Source organism: Schistocerca americana, chromosome 2 (assembly GCF_021461395.2).
Source record: "Schistocerca americana isolate TAMUIC-IGC-003095 chromosome 2, iqSchAmer2.1, whole genome shotgun sequence".
In the NCBI taxonomy this organism is placed as follows: Eukaryota; Metazoa; Arthropoda; class Insecta; order Orthoptera; family Acrididae; genus Schistocerca; species Schistocerca americana.
The window spans coordinates 363,781,030-363,805,813 of NC_060120.1; the positions used below are offsets into that span (position 1 = coordinate 363,781,030).

Below are 24,784 nucleotides of genomic sequence, written 5' to 3' on the forward strand. Positions count from 1 at the left end.
GTGCTCCATGTCTGCGACAGTTACGTCATTTGCGCGAGTTGAGGCGCGATGAAATGGCAAACAGGATCGGACGCTAGTCTGTCGCGGGCCCGTCTGCTTGTTAATCGCCTTCTCCTCTCGCGATGAAGAAGACCGTTCTCTGCTCCTCTCAACGACTAAGTCCGCAAAGTTCTTCCCATGGCTCTCAGCGAGGAAGTGCCTGATGCTTTACTCTCCTACTACTTCTCGGTGTCAGGCCGCCAAGCCTGCCATTTTGGCCAGTCTGAGACCACGTACTTTATTTGGCCAATCCGAAACCTCCTAACAGTTTTGTTCTGGAAGGTTTGGCGTGACACATCGCCGTTTCCAAGCATTCCGAATTCCGACCTGTCAAACTAAGTACTACCAAAAACTTTCATTAACTTCGTCTCCTCAGTGTTTACGCCCGAGACGTAAGTGGCCCATCGCCACTAGATCGAGGACTCGCCTCTGGAGACACCCCGTGACTATTGCACAATATTGCGATGTTATCGCACGGGACGCGCCTTTTGTGTGGGTGGTAAGTCGCTCTGAAATACCTCAGTATTCGTATTCGCCAGCTGGCGAGGACAGGGCTTGTTTGTTGAACTCTGCATGTAAAGGCGTTCTTTCCCGAGCTATTTCTGAGAAAGAGCGCCCGCGGCCCTCTGCTACAGTAAATGCGACAGCGGGCGGCCGCTCACGGGAATTACGTGGCCAGTGCCACCCTTCAGTCAGCCGCCTCGTCTGCTGAAGGCGGGCCAAGGCGAGCAGAAGTTGTAATGGCCATGTTTTCACTCTCTGCTAACAACCAGAATGAATTAAACATGCACTTTAGAACAAAGAAAAATTAAAAGAACCCCTTTACAATCCTCACACACTCTCACGAATAATACCCCTCTCTTTTTTAACTATATATGACCATGCAGCTTTGCTAGAAATGAAATGTTAATTAAGTGGACACCCTAGCTGCAAGCAGGCGTTGATACACTTCGTTGGGGACATGTTGCAAGGGATAAGTCCCTGCAGACGCACTATCCTCTGTGCCCGCGGTGGCTCAGATGGATAGAGCGTCTGCCATGTAAGCAGGAGATCCCGGGTTCGAGTCCCGGTCGGGGGACACATTTTCAACACGTCCCCAACGAAGTGTATCAACGCCTGCTTGCAGCTAGGGTGTCCATTTAATTATCATTTCATTTCTAGCAAAGCTGCATGGTCATATATAGTTAAAAAATATGGGCTCCCGGCCTTTGACCTTCTTGTGCGAACGCACACGCTATGCCCGAACTCGTACGGGACTTGGTAGATTAATCTGCCACGAGTAATGAGTATGATGGGCAAACATCTATTAGGCGCACTACGAATGTAGTGTTGTGGACATGTTGGGAATGTGGATCTCACGGGGAGCGTGCAAGGGATAAGTCCCTGCATACGCACTATCCTCTGTGCCCGCGGTGGCTCAGATGGATAGAGCGTCTGCCATGTAAGCAGGAGATCCCGGGTTCGAGTCCTGGTCGGGGCACACATTTTCAACATGTCCCCAACGAAGTGTATCAACGCCTGCTTGCAGCTAGGGTGTCCATTTAATTATCATTTCACCCCTCTCTTTCATATATATCGGAATTTATTGATTAATTAGACCTATCTTAACGATCGTATAAATGTGCCGAGTGAAAAGGAGAATGAAACATGCCTGACTTGTGTCATCTCATATAGAACCTCCTTTTAAAATTCTAAAATGAAGTGTTTGCTATGATTAAATTATATTCTGTGCAAAATTCTACTACATGGCTTCCCCTTTCATCCCTTTTCCCCAGTTTATGTTCTCCTATCATTTTTCTTTCCCTTTATTCTACTATCGAATTCCAGTCTCCTATCTTAATTACATTTTCGTCTCTCTTAAATACCTGCATAATTTCTTTATCTCATCATACATTCCTTCATCTTTGTTTCTGTCTTGCCTACTCTGATGCATTGACTATGCTGCTCATAGTAGATTATCCGCATTCCTGTTTTCTCATTCCTTATTTGATTCATTCCTGAACAATCCCTGTCTGATTTTGTATCCGTAACACTGTACTCACGTGACCAGAAATTCTGTGCTTCCTGACACTGAGCTTCACTGATTCCCATGATGTCTAACATCAAACTGTTCATTTCCCGCTTTGAATTCTCTACCCTACCTACCCTAAAAAGTGATCCAACGTTCTACGCTCCAACCCGTAGAAGACCAGGATTTTTTTTTTTTTCTGATGACAAATTCTTCTGATTACTCCTCGCCAGGGCTACCTAATGGGGGATAATTTTGTCTCCGGAATACTTTATCCAAAGGGGTGCCATCATCGTTTAACCATCGCTCGCAATAGAGCTTCATGGCCTCTGGAGAAATAACGACTGTAGTTTCCCTTTACTTTCAGCCGTTCACACTCACAACATAGAAAGGCCGCGTTGCTTAATGTTTCAAGACCAGATCAGTCATTCACCCAGGCTGTTGTCCCTGCAACTACTCAGAAGCCTGCTGCCTGTCTTTCGGGAACCACATCTTTGTCTGGCTTCTCCATAAATATGCCTGCGCTGTGGTTGCACCCAAAATACGGCTACATGTATCGTTGTGGTACGCGAGCCACTCCATCTTGGCAATGTCCGTAGATCATGGGAGAAAACGTAACAATCGGTATTAAGAGTTTTTTCTTAAATTAATATGATCGTACTTGTGCGGGACGAATAAATCGGAAATCGGCTACAATATTTAAAGAGCCAGAGAACAAAATTCATAACTACATTTCACATTCAGCTCCTACAACGCCCTACAAAAATATCGCAAAAAATGAACTCCGTAAATTCCCTTTACCTCACTCGAACTCCGAAAACGAGTAGCTTAATAGCTAAAATTATTTTCTACTTGAAAGAATTATTATGAGGAAAATTACACAGACATGAGTGAGTCACGTAAGTTATTTTATTTTATGCTGGTGTAAACCCCATACACAGATGAAAAGTGAAGAGAATTTGGGTTTGTAGGATTCAAAAATTCAGGCGATATATGTGACTTGCTTAAAAGTTACGCAATGCAGCCGTCTTGTTTTAATACTGTGATAGGAATGCAAATCGTTGAACAGTAAATATATGTGTTAGTTTTGATCTGGAAGAATAAATACAAGCTGCATCTTAATACACGCCTGTGTGGAATAAATAAAGTAAGGCGAAGGTTCACTATTAAGTAATGCGCCCACCCGGCTAGCCGTGCGGTCTAACGCACTGCTTCCCGAGCGGGAAGGCGTGCCGGTCCCCGGCACGGATCCGCCCGGCGGATTAGTGTCGGGGTCTGGTGTGCCAGCCAGCCTGCGGATGGTTTTTAAGGCGGTTTTTCATCTGCCTCGGCGAATGCGGGCTGGTTCCCCTTATTCCGCCTCAATTACATTATGTCGGCGACTGCTGCGCAAACACTTTCTCCACGTACGCGTACACCATAATTACTCTACCACGCAAACATTGGGGTTACACTCGTCTGGTGTGAGACGTTCCGTGGGGGGTCCACCGGGGGCCGAACCGCACAATAACCCTGGGTTCGGCGTGGGGCGGCGGTGGAGTGAGTGGACTGCTGTAGCCTGTTGTGGGGTTGAGTACAACGGAGGGCTACGGCGGGGACGATGCCCCCTCGTCGTTTCTAGGTCCCCAGTTCAATACATACAAACATACAATATATATATAGAGACAAACGTAATGTTCTTTCATTAATTTAATAATATACACTACTGCCCATTAAAATTGCTACACCACAAAGATGACGTGCTACAGGCGCGAAATTTGACCGACAGGAAGACGATGCTGTGATATGCTAATGATTAGCTTTTCAGAGCATTCACACAAGTTGGCGCCGGTGGCGACACCTACAACGTGCTGACATGAGGAAAGTTTCCAACCGATTTCTCACACAAAAACAGCATTTGACCGGCGTTGCCTGGTGAAACGTAGTTGTGATGTCTCATGTAAGGAGGAGAAATGCGTACCATCACGTTTCCGACTTTGATAAAGGTCGGATTGTAGCCTATCGCGATTGCGGTTTATCGTATCGCGACATTGCTGCTCGCGTTGGTCGAGATCCAATAACAGTTAGCAGAATATGGAATCGGTGGGTTCAGGAGGGTAATACGGAACGCGGTGCTGGATCCCAACGGCCTCATATCACCAGCGGTCGAGATGACAGGCATCTTATCCGCATGGCTGTAACGGATCGTGCAGCCACGTCTCGAGCCCTGAGTTAACAGATGGGGACGCTTGCAAGACAACAACCATCTGCACGAACAGTTCGGCGACGTTTGCAGAAGCATGGACTATCAGCTCGGAGATCATCGCTGCGGTTACCCTCGACGCTGCATCACAGACAGGAGCGCCTGCGATGGTGTACTCAACGACGAACCTGGGTGCACGAATGGCAAAACGTCAGTTTTTCGGATGAATCGAGGTTCAGTATACAGCATCATGATGATCGCATCCGTGTTTGGCGACATCGCGGTGAACGCACTTTGGAAGCGTGTATTCGTCATCGCCATCGCCATACTAGCGTATCACCCGGCGTGATGGTATGGGGTGGCATTGGTTACACGTCTCCGTTACCTCTTGTTCGCATTGACGGCACTTTGAACAGTGGACGTTACATTTCAGATGTGTTACTACCCGTGGCTCTACCCGTCATTCGATCCCTGTGAAACCCTACATTTGAGCAGGATAATGCACGACCGCATGTTGAAGGTCCTGTACAGGCCTTCCTGGATACAGAAAATGTTCGACTGCTGCCCTGGCCAGCACATTCTCCAGATCTCTCACCAATTGAAAACGTCTGGTTAATGGTGGCCGAGCAACTGGTTCTTCACAATTCGCCAGTCACTACTCTTGATGAACTGTGGTATCGTGTTGAAGCTGCATGGGCAGCTGTACCTGTACACGCCATCCAAGCTCTGTTTGACTCAATGCCCAGGCGTATCAAGGCCGTTATTACGGCCAGAGGTGGTTGTTCTAGGTACTGATTTCTCAGGATCTATGCACCCAAATTGCGTGAAAATGTAATGATAGTTCTAGTATAATATGTTTGTCCAATGAAAACGCGTTTATCATCTGCATTTCTTCTTGGTGTAGCAATTTTAATGGCCGGTAGTGTATTTGAATGAGGAGGTTCTTCGCAGAATCGGCGATGAAAGGAACACACGGAAAGCACTGATTTCAAGAAGGGATGGGACGATAGGCCATGTATTAAGACGTCAGGGAATAACTTCCATGGTTCTAGATGAGCTGCAGAGTATAAAAACTGTAGGGGAAGATGGAGTTGGACTACAACCAGCAAATAATCGAGGATGTAGTAGGGTGCAAGTGCTACTCCGAGATGAAGAGGTTGGCACAATAGAGGAATTCGTGGCGAGTCGCATCGAACATGATAGAAGACTGATGACACAAAAACATCCACGTTTAAATTTTTTTCTCCTTAATTTTGGCGATATCTCTCATAGTTTTCTGCTTTCTTTCGCGAAGCATAGTCTTCAGAGATATGAATTACCAGAAAAGCAGAAGTAACAGCTTTTTCGAGATACTGCCCTCACTCTAATGTTCAAATTTGCTCAACTCTTTCTTCTTCAAGAATAATTTTTATTCCAACCATTTTTCGCCATTCCTTAATACCATTTATTACGTTGAGGTGTCTATAATGACAGATTACGTTTGGCATAAGAGTTTTTCCCAGTATCCAGTGCGTCAGGATATTTTTAGTTCTTTTAATAGTTTCATAGTGATTTGTTCTCTTGCATTTTTATTTGAATTAACTGCACTCTCAATAGTAATGCAGAGAGAAACTGTTTTGAACCGTTAGTCGAACGAAACATATATTGTACGCATTGTAAATTCATGAACTTCATGAATGCTGAATTGGTAACTACGGGGCCAATCAACCACACGTCGTATTTCACTATTACATTATTAACATCGGCAAAACTCGGTTAACGCTTTCGCTCGCAACAGTCAGCAATATCCGTTCACTATAGAAGCGCTAGTGCTACGTCCCATGCAGCAAATTCAAAGCACAGCATTCGACGGAAAAGCTGTTTACATATTAACGAGTATTGGTATCCTCTTCCCACACAACCCGAGTTTCTATACCTCTCTAGCCACCAAAATGCATCTCGAATAAACGCATGAATGATTTGGAATATCACTGTTTGACAAAGAATTAAGGAGTGAACGCAATGAAGTATTAGTCGCCAAAAGTTAAGCGAGTTGATCAACGCTTATCGCTGATCTGTCAGTATGAAAGTATTTATTCCTTTCCAAATCGCTTGCGCGTTAGTTCTAAGGAGCTTCGCCAGTTCTATTTGCAGTTCTGTTAATCCAGATACGGGAAAACTTTCGCGTCTAAGTGTTCGGCATATGGAAGGGAACATCGGGAGTGAGAGAGAACTGGACCAGGGTGGGTGCTATTGCCATTTTTGACGTACCTGTGGCGCGATAAAGCCTGATCTTTGAGTACTTGGGAGTACTTTGGTACGTATCACAATAATACACTGACGGAAAGTGCTCCACTATGAGCACCAGTCCAGTACGTAGCAATGTGTCAAGCTTTGTCAAGATGTTGTATTGTATTGTATTGTATGTTAACCAGGGACCTAGAAACGAGGGAGAGGCTCCGTCTCCGCCGCAGCCGCAGTGGTCCACAACCCCACGACGACTACCGCAGTCCACTTCAAAAAAATTGGTTCAAATGGCTCTGAGCACTATGGGACTTAACATCTGTGGTCATCAGTCCCCTAGAACTTAGAACTACTTAAACCTAACTAACCTAAGGACATCACACACATCCATGCCCGAGGCAGGATTCGAACCTGCGACCGTAGCGGTCACGCGGTTCCAGAATATAGCGTCTAGAACCGCACGGCCACACCGGCCGGTGCATCCACTTCACCCCTCCGCCGCCCCACACCGAACCCAGGGTTAGTGTGCGGTTCGGCCCCCGGTGGACCCCCCAGGGAACGTCTCACACCAGACGAGTGTAACCCCTATGTTTGCGTGGTAGAGTAATGGTGGTGTACGCGTACGTGGAGAAGTTGTTTGCGCAGCAATCGCCGACATAGAGTAACTGAGACGGAATAAGGGGACCCAACCCGCATTCGCCGAGGCAGATGGAAAACCGCCTGAAAACCATCTACAGACTGGCCGGTTCACCGGACCTCAACAGAAATCCGCCTGGCGGATTCGTGCAGGGGACCAGGCGCTCCTTCCCGTCCGGAAAGCCGTGCTTGAGACCGCACGGCCAACCGGGCGGGCTGTCAAGATGTTAATCACATAACGTTTATTATACGATTAATCTTTCGTTACTGATCATCGACGTTCATTGCGAACACGAATATACTGTCGAATTTGTTGTGGCATGGAAGAAACAGCCCCCGAACGCCGTCTTAAGCGGTTTCCTACCATGCTTGAAACTCATACCGTGTCACCTCATGCAGATTTCATGCTGGTATGGAAAAAGGGTAAGTTCAGGTAATTTCCCAGTGAAGGTATTTATGCTGTATTTTGTTATAAGCTTGCTGTGATGAACCAATCCAACGTAGTGTTTCCTAGTTTTGACAACAGATGGCATGACAATGTTCTCACGAGTCGCGCTGCAGCGGCGCTCTCCAGCAGTCATGGTATGCACCGACAAAGTCACCGTTGTGTGACGTATCTCATAGTGGCAGCAGGCTCGTTTGTTTGTTCGTAGCTCGTAGTAGTTTTGTAGCTGCGGGAAGCAAGTAATATATATTTTATTTATACACAGTACATGAGACCTATAGTGTTACTCAAATAATTTAGTTTATTTATCTTGTGTAATGAGTGTAGATAGCCGCTTTAAGAATTCAGAACTTGCTTTTTGATAATCGTACTTCATCTTGGATCACTCAGTTGGAAGTCTGCTGAATACTGCTCTTACATCATTTCTAAGTGTTTCTGCATGATGTCTGTTTCAAATATTACTGGATGCGAGTATGTCACACACATAACTTCATATAAACAAATATGAATTTCAGACTACTGCCAAATCAACTAACCTATTGTTCAAATAACCTACGGGAAATGCGCCTGGAGAAATTTAGATCCTACCTAACCAGCTGTCGCTAACTTACCTTCCCTTTCAACAGAACAACTATTTATTAAATACACAGTCATTTAATACATATTTTCAGCTTTTGCTAATATACTGGGTGTTTCGGAAGTGGTGGTCAATATTCAGGGATATGACAGAAATCACCGTTCGAAACACGTAAGTCAGTTAAACAAGAGCTCTAAAACCCATGCCTTAAGAGCTATGTGCAATTCTTGATCTTCGATGCTGTGCTACAAATCTTTTCTACTGCAAGTTCTTTGATTTCCATATTTTGGGAAGTGATGGTATGGACAAAAACAAGCAAAAAAGTCCAGTAAACATGTACTCCAAATTCCTATCTGAAAGGTTATGAGCACTTGTTCATTAGAAGAGTTGTGTTTCAAAGTACCGAAGATGAACAAGTGCTCTTAGATCTTTAGGTATGAATTTTAGAGCACGTTGTTACCGGACACTTTTTTCTTGTTTTGGTCCATACTACCACTTCCCAAAACATGGAAAGCAAAGAGCTTGCAGTAGAACAGATTTGTTACACACTATCGAAGATATAGATTTGCTCATAGCCCTTAAGGTATGTGTTTTAGAGCGCATGTTTACTTGACTTCTTTGTTTCTAATGATTATTCCTGGCCGGCCAGAGTGGCCGAGCGGTTCTAGGCGCTACAGTCTGGAACCGCGCGACTGCTACGGTCGCAGGTTCGAATCCTGCCTAGGGCATGGATGTGTGTGATGTCCTTAGGTTAGTTAGTTTTAAGTAGTTCTAAGCTCTAGGGGACTGATGACCTCAGAAGTTAAATCCCATAGTACTCAGAGCCATTTGAACCATTTGATTATTCCTGTCATATCCCTGAATATTTACCATCGCTTCTGAAACAGCCTGTATTTCATTTCTAACTTTACAGGATTTGATTCAACGTGGACCCTAAGAAGGAAGCTACTGACAGTTATGTAAAGCGAGTGAAATTAAAACCTAAAGAAACGAATTACGGAAATGTGAAGAAGTGTACAGAAAATATGTAATTTACTATCTCGTGGCTGCAGCTAGACGAGTGAAACATGAAAATATGAGAATATATATAAAATATCAAAACTACATGACGTCCCCTATACCATTATCAAAAGGTTTCCTTGAACAATGAAGACACTGAACATCCACGGATGCATAGACTTGGCAAGCCATTTGCATTACCAGCTGAAACAGAGGATCGCGCATCGTTTTGTCTACATGTGTGACAATTATTGTGAAAATTCCACTTCTGAATATGAGGGCTGAGGCAATGGGGTGAATGAAACTTTGTACTGGGAAGTTACCATACCGTTACTGGAGAATTGCCTTACCTATTGTAAAATTACCTTACTGTGTATGCTTCAGTTTTACCTACAACAATTGCAGATAAACAATGCCAATGATAAAATAGACTGTAATACGTTTGTAAATTGTGTCTCACGTGTATAGTTACTTAATAAAATTAATTACAATATTTTTTTTATTTTTCTCTAATAAAACAATAAATACTAAATTGTTAAGGCTTTCGTGGCCACTTGTTGAGAAACTGCCAATTGGCTTCTGTCTTGGGTTCTTCGGCCGACGTTCATCTAATGATTTTACTGACGTTTCGCCAGCACGAGTGGCTGGCATTGTCAAAGCTTCACCCTCCATTGCCGGTGGTGAACTGGAGCCGACAAGGAAGATCAAAGAGTGTCTTAGATCGGCAAAGGAGAAAAGGGACCCACTTGCAATGTCGGGAATATACCGTGTACCATGCACATACGGAAATATTTATGTCGGAATGACTGGACGATCAACCAACACCAGGATCAAAGAACATAAGCGACATTGCAGGTTGGGGCAGGTGGAGAAATCGGCCGTGGCAGAGCACGCACTGAGTGAGACCGACCACGTAAGAAAATTTGCCGACACGGAAGTTCTGGCTGTAGAGAAGGACTACCACACGCGCTTGTTCAGAGAAGCTATAGAAATACAAAAATACGCGAACAGCTTCAACAAGAAAGCGGAAAGCCTTAAGGTAAACGGATACTGGCTTCCCGTACTGCAGCGAACAACAGTCGCAGGTAGCAAGAGGAGAACCGCACCGGAAATGACCGCGGAGAAGCCCTCGGACGTTGGCGCGCCAGATACATATAGTCCCTGGCCGCGAGCTCGGCTCCAGTTCACCACCGGCAATGGAGGGCGAAGCTTTGACAATGCCAGCCACTCGTGCTGGCGAAACGTCAGTAAAATCATTAGATGACCGTCGGCCGAAGAACCCGAGACAGAAGCCAATAGGCAGTTTGAAAACGATGAATGTTGTTGAAAATACTGCCAAATTATCTTACCTTCACGTATACATCCGCCCATTGCATTCCATGTATGCTTAGGCCAGCCAAGGATTCGTACAGTCCCCAGTGCGTTTTTAGTGTGAACTGCAGCGTGAAGTCTTGCGTTATCCTTCTGTAATATCATATTTGATATCCTAGTTATTAAGGGTAGGATAACAGGGTCAACCGTCTTGCCATATACTGGAGAGCATTCATGCTCCATTAAACAGTTAGCAAATCTGTCTCGTTGACATTTACAGTAGCTCGCCGCACTATGATTCCATCGGTTGGAGAAGTGTGGGGCTCTAGAATCGCTGCTTCCTGAGGCTTTTCGCGGGGTCGTTTACGGAACCGCTCTTACCGACCTATCCACCACAAGCCAAAGTGTCTTGAGGCTGACCGCCACAGACTGCCACTCAGTGTCCCATTTGACTCTGGCTCTATAGTATGTAGGTTTCTATTATCTGCACTATAGTATTAGCACAGCTACAAAAAATAATTACGAAACTTTATGGGGCAAAAAAAGCAACCTTTCGACAACTGAAGCGATGCTAGTGCTCCAAGCGGCTAGCATATGGTAACAGAACAATGGCGTGATGTCCTATTTTTAACGCTCTTACTTCCATTACTTCCCACTCACTAAACGTGGCAATGTTTTTTTGCAGTACAAATAGGAAAATGTTATTGGACTAAATATCTCCCGTAAATGCCAGCACATAATAATAAAATCTAATAGCAATGTGATGTATGTGGTTCACAGCAGCAGAGTCGTGATCGCGCCATCTGAGATTCTTTAAGGCAGGCTCATCCAAGAATTGCGCCCGGCGGCGCGGGCGCAAGACAGTGTAGTTCAGCGCCCCGTCCGCGACCGTGTGTCGCTAGTGTCGCCATAGGAGCGAAAGAGAGAGAGAGAGAGAGAGAGAGAGAGAGAGAGAGCTGCAGAGCGAGTGAGACCGGACAGCACTGCTCTGCGCTGGACATTCCCGCGGTCAGATCTAACGTAAACAAAATATTCTATTTTAGAATTAATTTTATGTAAGAGATATAGAATCTCATTCTTACTTTTAGTAGTTACAAGTAAGTATTTTTTGTTATACTTCGGGCTACAATTTTTTGTATCCCTTTTGAGAGTTTAGAAATCGGATCCTTAGTTTGCTGTTTTGTACGTAATAATTTTAACTGACCAAGTTTGAAAATTTATTAAAATAGAATTAAGGTTATAAAGCTCTTTAATTCTTACAGTCAATATTGTTAAAGAAGACAGTTAACATTTTACACGTTTTTGTTTTCCGAGAAAACGATTTTGTCTAGGCTTGGTACAATATTCCGTGAGACTGCTAACCTCAAAGAATTCGTCATATTTTTATCGCCAAGGAATGAACGGTTCTTAGTTTTAGCAAGCTTTAAAAGAGAGAAAAGGCGCTCACAAATATACGTGGAACCAAACATTGAGAGAACTTTGGCCCCGTGCTTGTACAAATGAGGATATTTCTCTCATGGAAGACAGCTGTAAAAGTCATCCAAAGTTTTACACATAAGAAAGCGGTCCTTCAGACGGATATGGCACTGTAGGTCAATCAGCTCTAGTTGAAGAACTTGTGAAACGTCCTCTGTCCGAATGGAAAACGGGCGAACCAATCTCTATCTGCCGGCTGGCGTTCGGGCGGTCCGCACGGCCAGCTAAGCGGCACGGCTCGGCCACTGCAGCAACATAACGAATTCGCCCGGGGCGCTGGCAGCGGGCGATCGCGGGCGCTAGCGCCCCAGGGCCACAGTTTGGACGAGCCTGCTTGAAGGCGAGAAATGAATTGTAGCCTGATGTGTAAACGTAGGCCGGCCGCGGTGGTCTTGCGGTTCTAGGCGCTGCAGTCCGGAACGGCGGGACTGCTACGGTCGCAGGTTCGAATCCTGCCTCGGGCATGGATATGTGTGATGTCCTTAAGTTAGTTAGGTTTATGTAGTTCTAAGTTCTAGGGGACAGATGACCTAAGATGTTAAGTCCCATAGTGCTCAGAGCCATTTTGTAAACGTAGGCTTCTACGGCCGTTGTCACAGTCAATAAAATTCTTCTGGGATTGGGACCGCATTGTCAACTATAAAACTCCGTCTTTTGGGCGACTACTGCAAGACGCCTTCCTCAGGGTGTACTGCTAATTGCTGAATGGGCGCCAGTTTGATTACTTATATACTATGGAGGAGTGGTTCAAAAATGGTTCAAATGGCTCTGAGCACTATGGGACTCAACTTCTAAGGTCATCAGTCCCCCAGAACTTAGAACTACTTAAACCTAACTAACCTAAGGACATCACACACATCCATTCCCGAGGCAGGATTCGAACCTGCGACCGTACCAGATTGTAGCGCCTAGAACCGCTCGGCCACCCCGGCCGGCTATGGAGGAGTGCTGTCATTGGATATGAGGGTGAGGAGGAAGGGTATTAGGTGTTCTTTTATTGGTCTTTGCATTGCGTGTTGTCATTGGCGGAAATAGGCGTTTTCCATTTGAGTTTCCTTCATTGCTTCCCATTGGTGGAAATCGGCGAATAGGAAATTGAGCGGCGACTGCAGCGCAGCGTTGTTTACTAACTGCCTAGTGTCGACTAGGGCGCGCCAGCACTCTGTGTACCCTCCGCCGGCTGTGGCTCACCGCGCGCCTGCTGCTCTGCGAGAGCTGTCCTTCCACAAAGCTGTCACTGCTGACAGCCAAGACGCTGGGAGCCGGTACCCGTCTCCCCTGTTCATGTTGTCGGGTCACTTGATTATTTCTATAGCCTCTTTGCTCTTCGTCCTCAAGCTAAACGGCTGTTTCGCCAGTACGCGGCCCTCTCGAAATTAGATCTTCATCCTGCACTGTTCCTGGTGTTATGCCACCGCTGATGTGTTGTACTGTTTGAGACGGATATATCTCTCGTGTTCAAATAACATTGTGGTTATTGGATGCCCAGTCTCACCTACATACACCAGTCCACATTCGCAACTGATTTTATAAACTCCGGCGGCATTAAACTTGACAATTGCATCTTTCGTCGAACCCAGAACGTCTTTGATTTTGTTGTTGGTACGAAAAATCGACTTGATACCTGCCCGACGGAGAATTTTGCTACGAAAAATCGGCTTAATACGTGCCCGACGAAGAATTTCGGGCCAACAGCGAAATGCAGAACGAAGCACGTAACACCGTCCTGCTACCATACGCACAAGGGGTTACTGAACGTCTGGACACGAACTTTCTGATGCTTTGCGCCGATTGTAGCTTGTTTCACCAGCTTCTTAGCGGATTTCGGACTCATTTTATTACATTCAAAGTAGGCATCTGCAGGTTAGCTATTACTTATTACAGTATAAACATCCTTTTGGCCTGGTCCTTGCTTCTGCGCCTTGCATATACCTATCTGTTGGTCTATCCTGCAGAGTGATTAAAAAAAAAAAAAAAAAACCTTGCGAACTGACATGGCACATTGAGCATACAACAATGATCAGTCTTTACGTAGAACTGTGGCTGTGGAAGCGTTGGGAGTAACTTGGGTAGCTACACGTACCGCGAAATGGTTGACATGCATTTCATCTATGGCGCGGCCAATTGCAATGGACGAGAAGCTGTGCAATTTGTTGTGCGAAGTATTCCGATACGAAGGTGCCATGCCGCACATTATTCGCTACACTGCATCGCCGATTGTGCGAAACCGGCTCGTTCCACGTGCATAACCCGGAAGCTGGTCGCCAACGAGTGACACGGACAGTGTACGCTGTCAATAAATACACGAGATGTATCCTGCGCCACTGATATCCACCAACCTTCCGTATTGAGCATTGTGCATTACGAAGGACTGGATCTGTTTCATTTCCGAGTCGTCCAGGCCTTCCAACCGAGGGACTATAGAAAGCGCATGGGATTTGCACGCTGGTTTCTGCAGGAATCCTCTGCAGACAGGGCGTAGCGGCTGTCCTCTACATCTACATCTACATTTATACTCCGCAAGCCACCCAACGGCGTGTGGCGGAGGGCACTTTACGTGCCACTGTCATTACCTCCCTTTCCTGTTCCAGTCGCGTATGGTTCGCGGGAAGAACGACTGTCTGAAAGCCTCCGTGCGCGCTCTAATCTCTCTAATTTTACATTCGTGATCTCCTCGGGAGGTATAAGTAGGGGGAAGCAATATATTCGATACCTCATCCAAAAACGCACCCTCTCGAAACCTGGCGCGAAAGCTACACCGCGATGCAGAGCGCCTCTCTTGCATAGTCTGCCACTTGAGTTTATTAAACATCTCCGTAACGCTATCACGGTTACCAATTAACCCTGTGACGAAACGCGCCGCTCTTCTTTGGATCTTCTCTATCTCCTCCGTCAAACCGATCTGGTACGGATCCCACACTGATGAGCAATACTCAAGTATAGGTCGAACGAGTGTTTTGTAAGCCACCTCCTTTGTTGATGGACTACATTTTCTAAGCACTCTCCCAATGAATCTCAACCTGGTACCCGCCTTACCAACAATTAATTTTTTATGATCATTCCACTTCAAATCGTTCCGCACGCATACTCCCAGATATTTTACAGAAGTAACTGCTACCAGTGTTTGTTCCGCTATCATATAATCATACAATAAAGGATCCTTCTTTCTATGTATTCGCAATACATTACATTTGTCTATGTTAAGGGTCAGTTGCCACTCCCTGCACCAAGTGCCTATCCGCTGCAGATCTTCCTGCATTTCGCTACAATTTTCTAATGCTGCAACTTCTCTGTATACTACAGCATCATCCGCGAAAAGCCGCATGGAACTTCCGACACTATCTACTAGGTCATTTATATATATTGTGAAAAGCAATGGTCCCATAACACTCCCCTGTGGCACGCCAGAGGTTACTTTAACGTCTGTAGACGTCTCTCCATTGATAACAACATGCTGTGTTCTGTTTGCTAAAAACTCTTCAATCCAGCCACACAGCTGGTCTGATATTCCGTAGGCTCTTACTTTGTTTATCAGGCGACAGTGCGGAACTGTATCGAACGCCTTCCGGAAGTCAAGAAAAATAGCATCTACCTGGAAGCCTGTATCTAATATTTTCTGGGTCTCATGAACAAATAAAGCGAGTTGGGTCTCACACGATCGTTGTTTCCGGAATCCATGTTGATTCCTACATAGCAGATTCTGGGTTTCCAAAAACGACATGATACTGGAGCAAAAAACATGTTCTAAAATTCTACAACAGATCGACGTCAGAGATATAGGTCTATAGTTTTGCGCATCTGCTCGACGGCCCTTCTTAAAGACTGGGACTATCTGTGCTCTTTTCCAATCATTTGGAACCCTCCGTTCCTCTAGAGACTTGCGGTACACGGCTGTTAGAAGGGGGGCAAGTTCTTTCGCGTACTCTGCGTAGAATCGAATTGGTATCCCGTCAGGTCCAGTGGACTTTCCTCTATTGAGTGATTCCAGTTGCTTTCCTCGTCACTGATGGTGCTGCATTCTCACTCGAGGGTACAATGAACGTTCACAACCTGCATAAGGTGGCGGATGTGAATCCACATGCTACACGTACGCAAGCGTCACAACGCAAATATACCGTTAACGTGTGCGCAGGCACCGTCGGAGATTGTGTAATTGGGCCATACATTATGCTGGAACGACTTGATGGTCGTGCGTGTCTCGTATTGCTGCAAGAGGTTCTGCCGCACACACTGAATGATATTCCCATGCCTATTCGCCGCCGCAATCGATTTCAGCGCGACGGAGCCCCTGCGCATTTCAGCGGTGGGCCAGTCGCATAGCCATCACTATCAACAGATCTGCCCCCAATCAATTTTTTTCCCTCTGGGGGTAACTGAAGGGGGCCTTGTGTATGAAATACCTGTTACATTCTCCTTTCCTACCGCACTTCTCACAAGCTCGCTCCATTTCCCCATTTCATATCGCTTTGCAACGTTACGTCCAGACATTTAAACGACTTGACTACGTCAAGCGGGACACTACTAATACTGTGTCCGAAGATTACAGGTTTGTTTTTCCTATTCACCCGCATTAACTTACATTTTTTCCACATTTAGAGCTAGCTGCCATTCGTCACACCAACTATAAATTTTATCTAACTCGTCTTGTACCTTCGTCCAGTCACTCAGATTCGAAATCCTATCGTGGAGCACAGTACCGCCAGCAGCAATCCCCCCACCCTGTCCTCCACTGGCCAGCAGTGGCCCTAACACGCTTTCCTGGGGCACTCATCTACATCTGCATCGATACTCTGCAAATCACATTTAAGTGCCTGGCAGAGGGTTAATCGAACCACCTTCACAATTATCTATTATTCCAATCTCGTATAGCGCGCGGAAAGAATGAACATCTGTATCTTTACGTACGAGCTCTGATTTCCCGTATTTTATCGTGGTGATCGTTCCTCCCTATACAGGACGGTGTCAACAAAATATTTTCACATTCGGAGGAGAAAGTTGGTGATTGGAATTTCGTGAGAAGATTCCGTCGCAACGAAAAACGTCTTTCTTTTAATGATGTCCAGTCCAAATCCTGTATCAATTCTATGACACTCTGTCCCATAATTCGATCTGGTAAGGATCCCACACTCTAAAACAGGACGGACAAGCGTAATGTAGGCAGTCTCCTTAGTAGGCCTATTACATTTTCTAAGTGTCCTTCCAATAAAACGCAGTCTTTGGTTAGTCTTCCCCACAACATTATATATGTGTTCCTTCCAATTTAAGTTGTTCCTAATTGCAAAACCTTGGTATTTAGTTGAATTTACGGCTTTTAGATTAGACTGATTTATCTTGTAACTGAAGTTTAACGAGTTCCTTTTAGCACTCACGTGGATGACCTCACACTTTTCGTTATTTACGGTTCTAGGCGCTCAGTCCGGAACCACGCGATTGCTACGGTCGCAGGTTCGAATCCTGCCTCAGGCATGGATGTGTGTGATGTCCTTAGGTTAGTTAGGTTTAAGTCGTTCTAAGTTCTAGGGGACTGGTGACCACAGATGTTAAGTCCCATAGTGCTCAGAGCCATTTGAACCATTTTTTTTTCGTTATTTAGGATCAACTGCCACTTTTGGCACCATTCATATATCTTTTCTAAATCGTTTTGCAATTTGTTTTGATCTTCTGATGACTTTATTAGTCGATAAACGATGGCGTCATCTGCAAACAACCGAAGACGGCTACTCAGATTGTCTCCCAAATCGTTTATGTAGATAAGGAACAGCAAAGGACCTATAACACTACCCTGGGGAACGCCAGAATTCACTTCTGTTTTACTCGATGACTTTCCGTCAATTACTACGAACTGTGACCTCTCTGAGAGGAAATCACAAATCCAGTCACACAACTGAGACGATATTCCATAAGCACGCAATTTCACTACAAGCCGCTTGTGTGGTACAGTGTCAAAAGCCTTCCGGAAATCCAGAAATACGCAATAGATTTTAAATCCCTTGTCAATAGCACTCAGCACTTCATGTGAATAAAGAGCTAGTTGTGATTAAGAGGAACGATGTTTTCTAAACCCATGTTGACTGTCTGTCAATAGACCGATTTCTTCGAGGTAATTCATAATGTGCGAACACAATATATGTTCCAAAATCCTGCTGCATATCGACGTTAACGATATGGGCCTGTAATTTAGTGGATTACTCGTACTACCTATCTTGAATATTGGTTGACCTGTGCAACTTTCCAGTCTTTGGGTATCATTACGATATCTTTGACTCTTATGAACACTCGCCGTCGGGGACAACATACTATGTTCTATTACTTACTAAGCCATCGAGTCATTATATATATCTGTGAACGTATTCCATATGCTCGTGCATTCGTTAACGGCCTACAATGTGATATTGTGTCAAATGCTTTCCGGAAATATAGGAATAGGGAATCTGCCTATTCTCTTCATCCATAGTTCTCAGTATATCGTGTGAGAAAAATCCAAGTTGAGTTGCACACGAGCGATGCTTTCCAAAACCATGCTGATTCATGGATATAAGCTTCTCAATCTGAAGAAAGTTTATTATATTCGAACTCATAATATGTTTAAGGGTTCTGTAGCAAACCGAAGTTAGGGATATTGGTCTGTAATTTTGCTGGTCCGTTCATTTAACCTTCTTATACACTGGAGTCATCTGGGCTTTTTCCCTGTTTGTTGGGATTTTGTGCTGGGCGAGAGATTCTCGATAAATGCAAGCTAGATAAGAGGCCAATAGCGTAGAGTACTATTTGTAGTGGGATTCCATCTGGACCCGCTGATTTATTTGCTTTCAAACCTCTCAGATGTTTCTCTACGTCAGGGATGCTTATTACTATGTCGTCCATACGGGAGTCCTTCTGAAGGTCAAACGACGATATATTTGTACGAGTCTTCTATGTGAATGATTTGGAAAATTGGAAATTTGTGGTAATTTCTATGGGACCAAACTGCTGAGGTCATCGGTCCCTAGGCTTGCACACTACTTAATCTAAGCTAAATTAACACTAAGGAGAACATACACACCCATGCCACAGGGAGGACTCGAACGTTTGACGGAGGCAGCTGCGCGAACCGTGGCAAGGTGCCTTAAGAGTGCACGGCTACCACACGCGGCATGAATGATTTCTTGAAAGTGAAATTTATAACTTTGGCGTTCGTTTTGCTGTCTTTAACTGCCACACCAGACTGGTCGACAAAGGAGTGAATGGAAGCCTTAGAACCACTTAGCGATTTTACATAGACTCAGAACTTTCAAATGGTTGAAATGGCTCTGAGCACTATGCGACTTAACTGCTGAGGTCATCAGTCGCCTAGAACTGAGAACTAATTAAACCTAACTAATCTAAGGACATCACACACATCCATGCCCGAAAAAAAATGGCTCTGAGCACTATGGGACTTAACATCTGTGGTCATCAGTCCCCTAGAACTTAGAACTACTTAAACCTAACTAACCTAAGGACATCACACACATCCGTGCCCGAGGCAAGGTTCCAACCTGCGACCGTAGCAGTCGCGCGGTTCCGGACTGCGCGCCTAGAACCGCTAGACCACCGCGGCCGGCGTATGCTTCGCGCATAAATCTCTTCACAGGCGGAAGAATCCCTACTAAACTTTTCTTGTCGTCATTTGTGTATTCGCCTTTGAACCGAGAGTGCAAGAGCCTCTGCTTCTTCAGCATCTTCCGATTTTCGTTATTTACCCATGACTGGTGTTTTCCCACTTTTATCTGCTTACCTGGCACATAACTCTTCAGACAACGATTTACATCTGAATGAACTGACGTCAGTTATTGTGGTAAGCTAGAAGTAGGGGAGTTATGGGCAAAGTTTAAACTTCTACTTCCAGCTTACCAGAATAAGTGACGTCAGTTCAGTGTGCAAGTGAGATGTAAACAACTGCTTACCTGCTCCACCTAGCAAAAACATCCTGCTAGCCTTCTTAACTGACTTATTAACTTTGTAACCGTAGTTGCTATAATGACATTATGTTCGCTAACCCCCGTTTTATACTGACATTGTCAATAAGGTCCGTCCTATTTATAGCTAAAAGGTCTAAGATATTTCCACTGCTTGTGAGCAGCCGAGACAGCTGCTCAAGACAGTTCTCAGAAAACATGTTCAAAAGTATTTCGGATAACTGTCTATCTGTACACCCCAAAGTGAATCCATAGACAGCCAAGACTGAACTCGGTAGGTTAAAGCCGCCTCATATTTGTATTCTGTGATATGGGTGTTTACGCGCTACTAACCGTCGAAATCCTCGGTACAAAAATAAACTTGTACTGTCTTCGCTTATTTTGTTTCACAACTCACAGTATTTCACGTTTCAATAGTTATAACGGCCCTTAAAAATTACATTCTTTCACCGAAAAAGTCTGCATTTAGTGGAATAACATTGCAGAAAATAAAGTTTGGCATAATAACCATATGGCAAAATACTCTCCTCTTTATGTGCTATCATTTGCCAAAATCTCATTTCGATAGCTCAAACCGTTTATGAAATGTGAAGAATGTTATGGATATCTCATTCTGACCCTATCGCTTTGTCGCTCGATCGCAGATGCATGTACAAAGTCAGATGAATTTCTCGAGATTGGTGACAGATATAGACCTCCACCCAAGTCTACAGAAAAATTCAATATGCCAGTTAAACTTCATAAGCAGCAATATATTATGTAGTATGCACCAAACGCAAAATCATAGTGACACCTGCATTTCATTGCAAACTTTTTCTGATTTCGACTAGTGTCTTAATTAAATGCAAATGTGAGAAGAACTATGGCCATTAACGATAAGCTGCACATGTCATCATTAAGCTGACATATAAAGCTATACGTGACGCAAAAATGAAATTTTTACTGAGTAGTTTTCGAAAAGTCGATTGGGTAAGACTGCAGAACGTGCACTTCAATTCTGTCGTCGCCGACCGACCGAAAGCACTTAGACCATGTCGGCAACCGTATTCTGCGTGGATTCGAGACCCGGATGGTCTTTGTGACCCCCGTTTCCTATGTGAATACTTATCCTTGTCGTATGCCCGATGTGCCATGTCAGATGCAAACGTTTTCTTTTTAATCATCTTAAATTCTTTTCCCCGGTTCTAACATTTAGCGCATTTGTGACACTTTTTCCTTGTTTACTGCCGTATTTTAAACTACATGTAACACCTGTTCTATGACGTTTAGCACAAAGCGCAATTTCTGTTCACTTTCGGCTGCCACTGCTGCATCATCAGTTAATCGCATTTTGATAATATGATAAAGAATAACAATGCTCCGCGAATGCCAAAGCCAATTGAAGATGCTACAACCTATAGCGCCACAACAAAGTCCGAAGTACGACCTCATTTGTATTTTGAATGTGTTTCTCCACTCCGTTTGCAGAACGCACAGTCGTTCCACAGTGTTCTTATACACGCCAGTCGGTTCGCAGCGCTGCAGTAACGGAGTTTCAGAAAAACTGTGGTTGTTTCGTGACTCATTACCCAGGCCCCTGTCATTGGCGATAAACTAAACGTCGCAGCTCGAGACCTCAAGCTAGCTTCCAGTAATCCGTTCCCGACGGTTCGTGGTGACACACCGCCAGTGACCACTGGTTGACTTCAGTTGTTGTCAATCGTCAATTCGATGGAGCCAGTCGAACAGCGCTACGGTCTTCTCGTGGAGTAATCATTCCAGAAAGAGCTGTGCCTGCTCTTCTTACTGCAATGTTGCCGTGTGTTTGTCTTGGTACCTTTCGTTCTGCAGTCGATTCACCTCTGACAACTGTCTGCGCGATCCATCGACATGCTTCTCGTATGCCCCTCATGTCAAATATTCGACCTTCATGAAAATTCGAAAAACAGTGATAAGAACCATGTTTCATGTGCTCGCAGCATGCCGTGTTGCAGTTTCCACCTGAAAAGTTCCAGTAACTTTAGACACATCCTATAGCCAGCACGTGCTCACACGATTCCTAATTTGAAAGAATGGCTTTCTTCTTGCTGAAAATATGCTAAAATAAAGACATGGTTTAGTCACCTTATTCCACAGTTATGGGAACACTGGAGTATTAGTTTGGAAGTATTCAGTCATCGTGAAGCATTTTTTTATTTCCGCCTGTGTAGAAGTCAATAACACATGCAGTAAGTGGAAAGCATGTTTGTTGAAATAACTTCTTCCGGTCGGTAGAACCCACATACTCGCATCTTCCGTGCCTGAAAAGTGTAATTACCCTGCATTTTGTGTACACGACGATTATAATGAATCTGTCCTCTGAGTGAGTTGTGCAATGAGCATGAGTTCAAGGGCATGTGATATTCTACAGACTAGGCATAGGAATGAATCACTTTTTGTTTGGTTTTGATGAAAGTTCAATCTCATCATGTGTAAGCGAGAGTTTTACATAGGATGAGTTTCATTTTCATTGAATTAGAGCTATTGTTCTTTGCCTAAAATATGTTTGTAAAATGTGAGTCTACTCTCATTCTCGAGAATAGTGATGTGAAGATCCAAATGTAACTAGAATGAATCGATAGACTAATAATACTAAGTACAGAAAACCATTTTGGTTTCAGATTTCCATGAATTTTCACCACTCTAGGTAAGCAAGAAATGAAGAAACGTGTGTAAAAACAGTAAATGGTAAATTATTACAAAGCTCTAGAAGAATGACATAACTGAAGAAAGCATGCATTTAATCGTCAAGTAACTGCTATTATGTGAACGCGATTTTCACTGATAGTAGCGAGGTTTTTTATTTACAATTATTCATTTTCTCATGTTCATTTGCTAACTCGTACAACCAACAAAACAGTAAACGTTTGTAAGATTATGTTTTACTGAAAAACAAAATGTAGAGCAGGAAAACAAAATAAAGAGACTGCTCGAAGAAAATAGCAAATAACGTACGCATCCTGAACCTAACGAAAATTTTGGATGGTCACTTCTGACGAAAATGCTGTTCAGTCGAGGAGCTGAGGTACAGCTCAGATTTTATCACCCAGAAGTTCTTAAAACACTCCTTTTATAGTCAGTTGGTAAAGGTACATCACAAAAATTTTCAAGAAAGCATGCGTCGAAATTAATACCACTAGTTCTACATCGTAGTCTATTGGACGAGTGGACTTACTTTACCCATCGTAATGGTGATTGAACTTCGTGTCTGTGGACTGAGTTGCTTGAAGAAATAAAGGGATTTGCCACTTTTTTACAGCTTCATTTATGTCTAAATGAGCTCCTGGCCATCAGACGACTTCAGCTACTATAGTTCATTCATACCTTCGTCAGAATAACGTTCTTATCGACTGCTTTTCGAAGGCTTCAACTACCCCTTGCAGTGGCTGGTTGCAGTGTTTTACACTGAAGAGCCAAAGAAACTGGCACACCTGCCTAATATCGTGTAGGGCCCCCGCGAGCATGCAGAAGTGCCTCAACACGACGTAGCATGGACTCGACTAATGTCTGAAGTAGTGCTGGAGGGAACTGACACCGTGAGAATACGAGGAGGGGGAGGGGGGGGGGGGCGTGGTATCTTCTGAACAGCACGTTGCAAGGCATCCCAGATATGCTCAATAATGTTCATGTCTGGGGAGTTTGGTGGCCAGTGGAAGTGTTTAAACTCAGAAGGGTGTTCCTGGAGCCACTCTGTAGCAGTTCTGAATGTGTGGGGTGTCGCACTGTCCTGCTGGGATTGGGGGGCGGGTGGTATCTTCTGAACAGCACGTTGCAAGGCATCCCAGATATGCTCAATAATGTTCATGTCTGGGGAGTTTGGTGGCCAGTGGAAGTGTTTAAACTCAGAAGGGTGTTCCTGGAGCCACTCTGTAGCAGTTCTGAACGTGTGGGGTGTCGCACTGTCCTGCTGGGATTGGGGGGCGGGTGGTATTTTCTGAACAGCACGTTGCAAGGCATCCCAGATATGCTCAATAATGTTCATGTCTGGGGAGTTTGGTGGCCAGCGGAAGTGTTTAAACTCAGAAGGGTGTTCCTGGAGCCACTCTGTAGCAGTTCTGAACGTGTGGGGTGTCGCACTGTTCTGCTGGGATTGGGGGGCGGGTGGTATCTTCTGAACAGCACGTTGCAAGGCATCCCAGATATGCTCAATAATGTTCATGTCTGGGGAGTTTGGTGGCCAGCGGAAGTGTTTAAACTCAGAAGGGTGTTCCTGGAGCCACTCTGTAGCAGTTCTGAACGTGTGGGGTGTCGCACTGTCCTGCTGGGATTGCCCGAGTCCGTCAGAATGTGCAATAGACATGAAGTGATGCTCACGTACGTGTCACCTGTCAGAGTCGCAGCGATGTCGGAGATTTGATGTTTTACCGGTCTCCCGATATTCGCAGTACACTCGTGAAACGGTCGTAAGGGAAAATCCCCACTTCATCGCTACCTCGGAGATTCTGTGTCCCATCGCTCGTGCGCTGACTGTAACACCACGTTCAAATTCACTTATATCTTTATAACCTGCCATTGTAGCAGCAGTAACCGATCTAACAACTGCGCCGGACATTTATCTTCTATAGACTGCACTCTGCCTGTTTACATATCTCTGTATTTGAATACGCATGCCTATACCAGTTTCTTTGCCGCTTCAGTCTAGTAAAGGAATTTAAGATGTTGTCCTGTTACTGATAAAAGGAGACAGTTACAAGAGTTAGTGACAGAGGTCACGAACGCGAAAGTGAAAGCTGCGGTGCGCCTGCCGCGGTGTAAATATTTGTACTGGAGACGCGAGGCCCCGGTGGAGCTTACGGACGCACAGCTCCGCTTTAACTTTGAGCGGGGCTTCGCTTGCGCGCCGCCGCGAATGCGTAATGACCGGCAGAACGGCGCGTTCAAGGGGGTCAGGGAACGGACGGCGGCGGCAGGGCACATTCATAATCGTTGCGTT

At 44.9% G+C, this 24,784-nt stretch overlaps 2 non-coding genes across 2 annotated transcripts; both read left to right on the forward strand.

Annotated features, from left to right (window-relative positions):
• The first annotated feature begins 1,043 nt into the window (after positions 1 to 1,043).
• Positions 1,044 to 1,117, forward strand: Trnat-ugu. The gene has a single exon. It is a non-coding gene; the product is annotated as a tRNA-Thr (tRNA).
• A 327-nt stretch (positions 1,118 to 1,444) lies between these two features.
• Trnat-ugu lies at positions 1,445 to 1,519 on the forward strand. Its single transcript has one exon. It is a non-coding gene; the product is annotated as a tRNA-Thr (tRNA).
• The last annotated feature ends 23,265 nt before the right edge of the window (positions 1,520 to 24,784 follow it).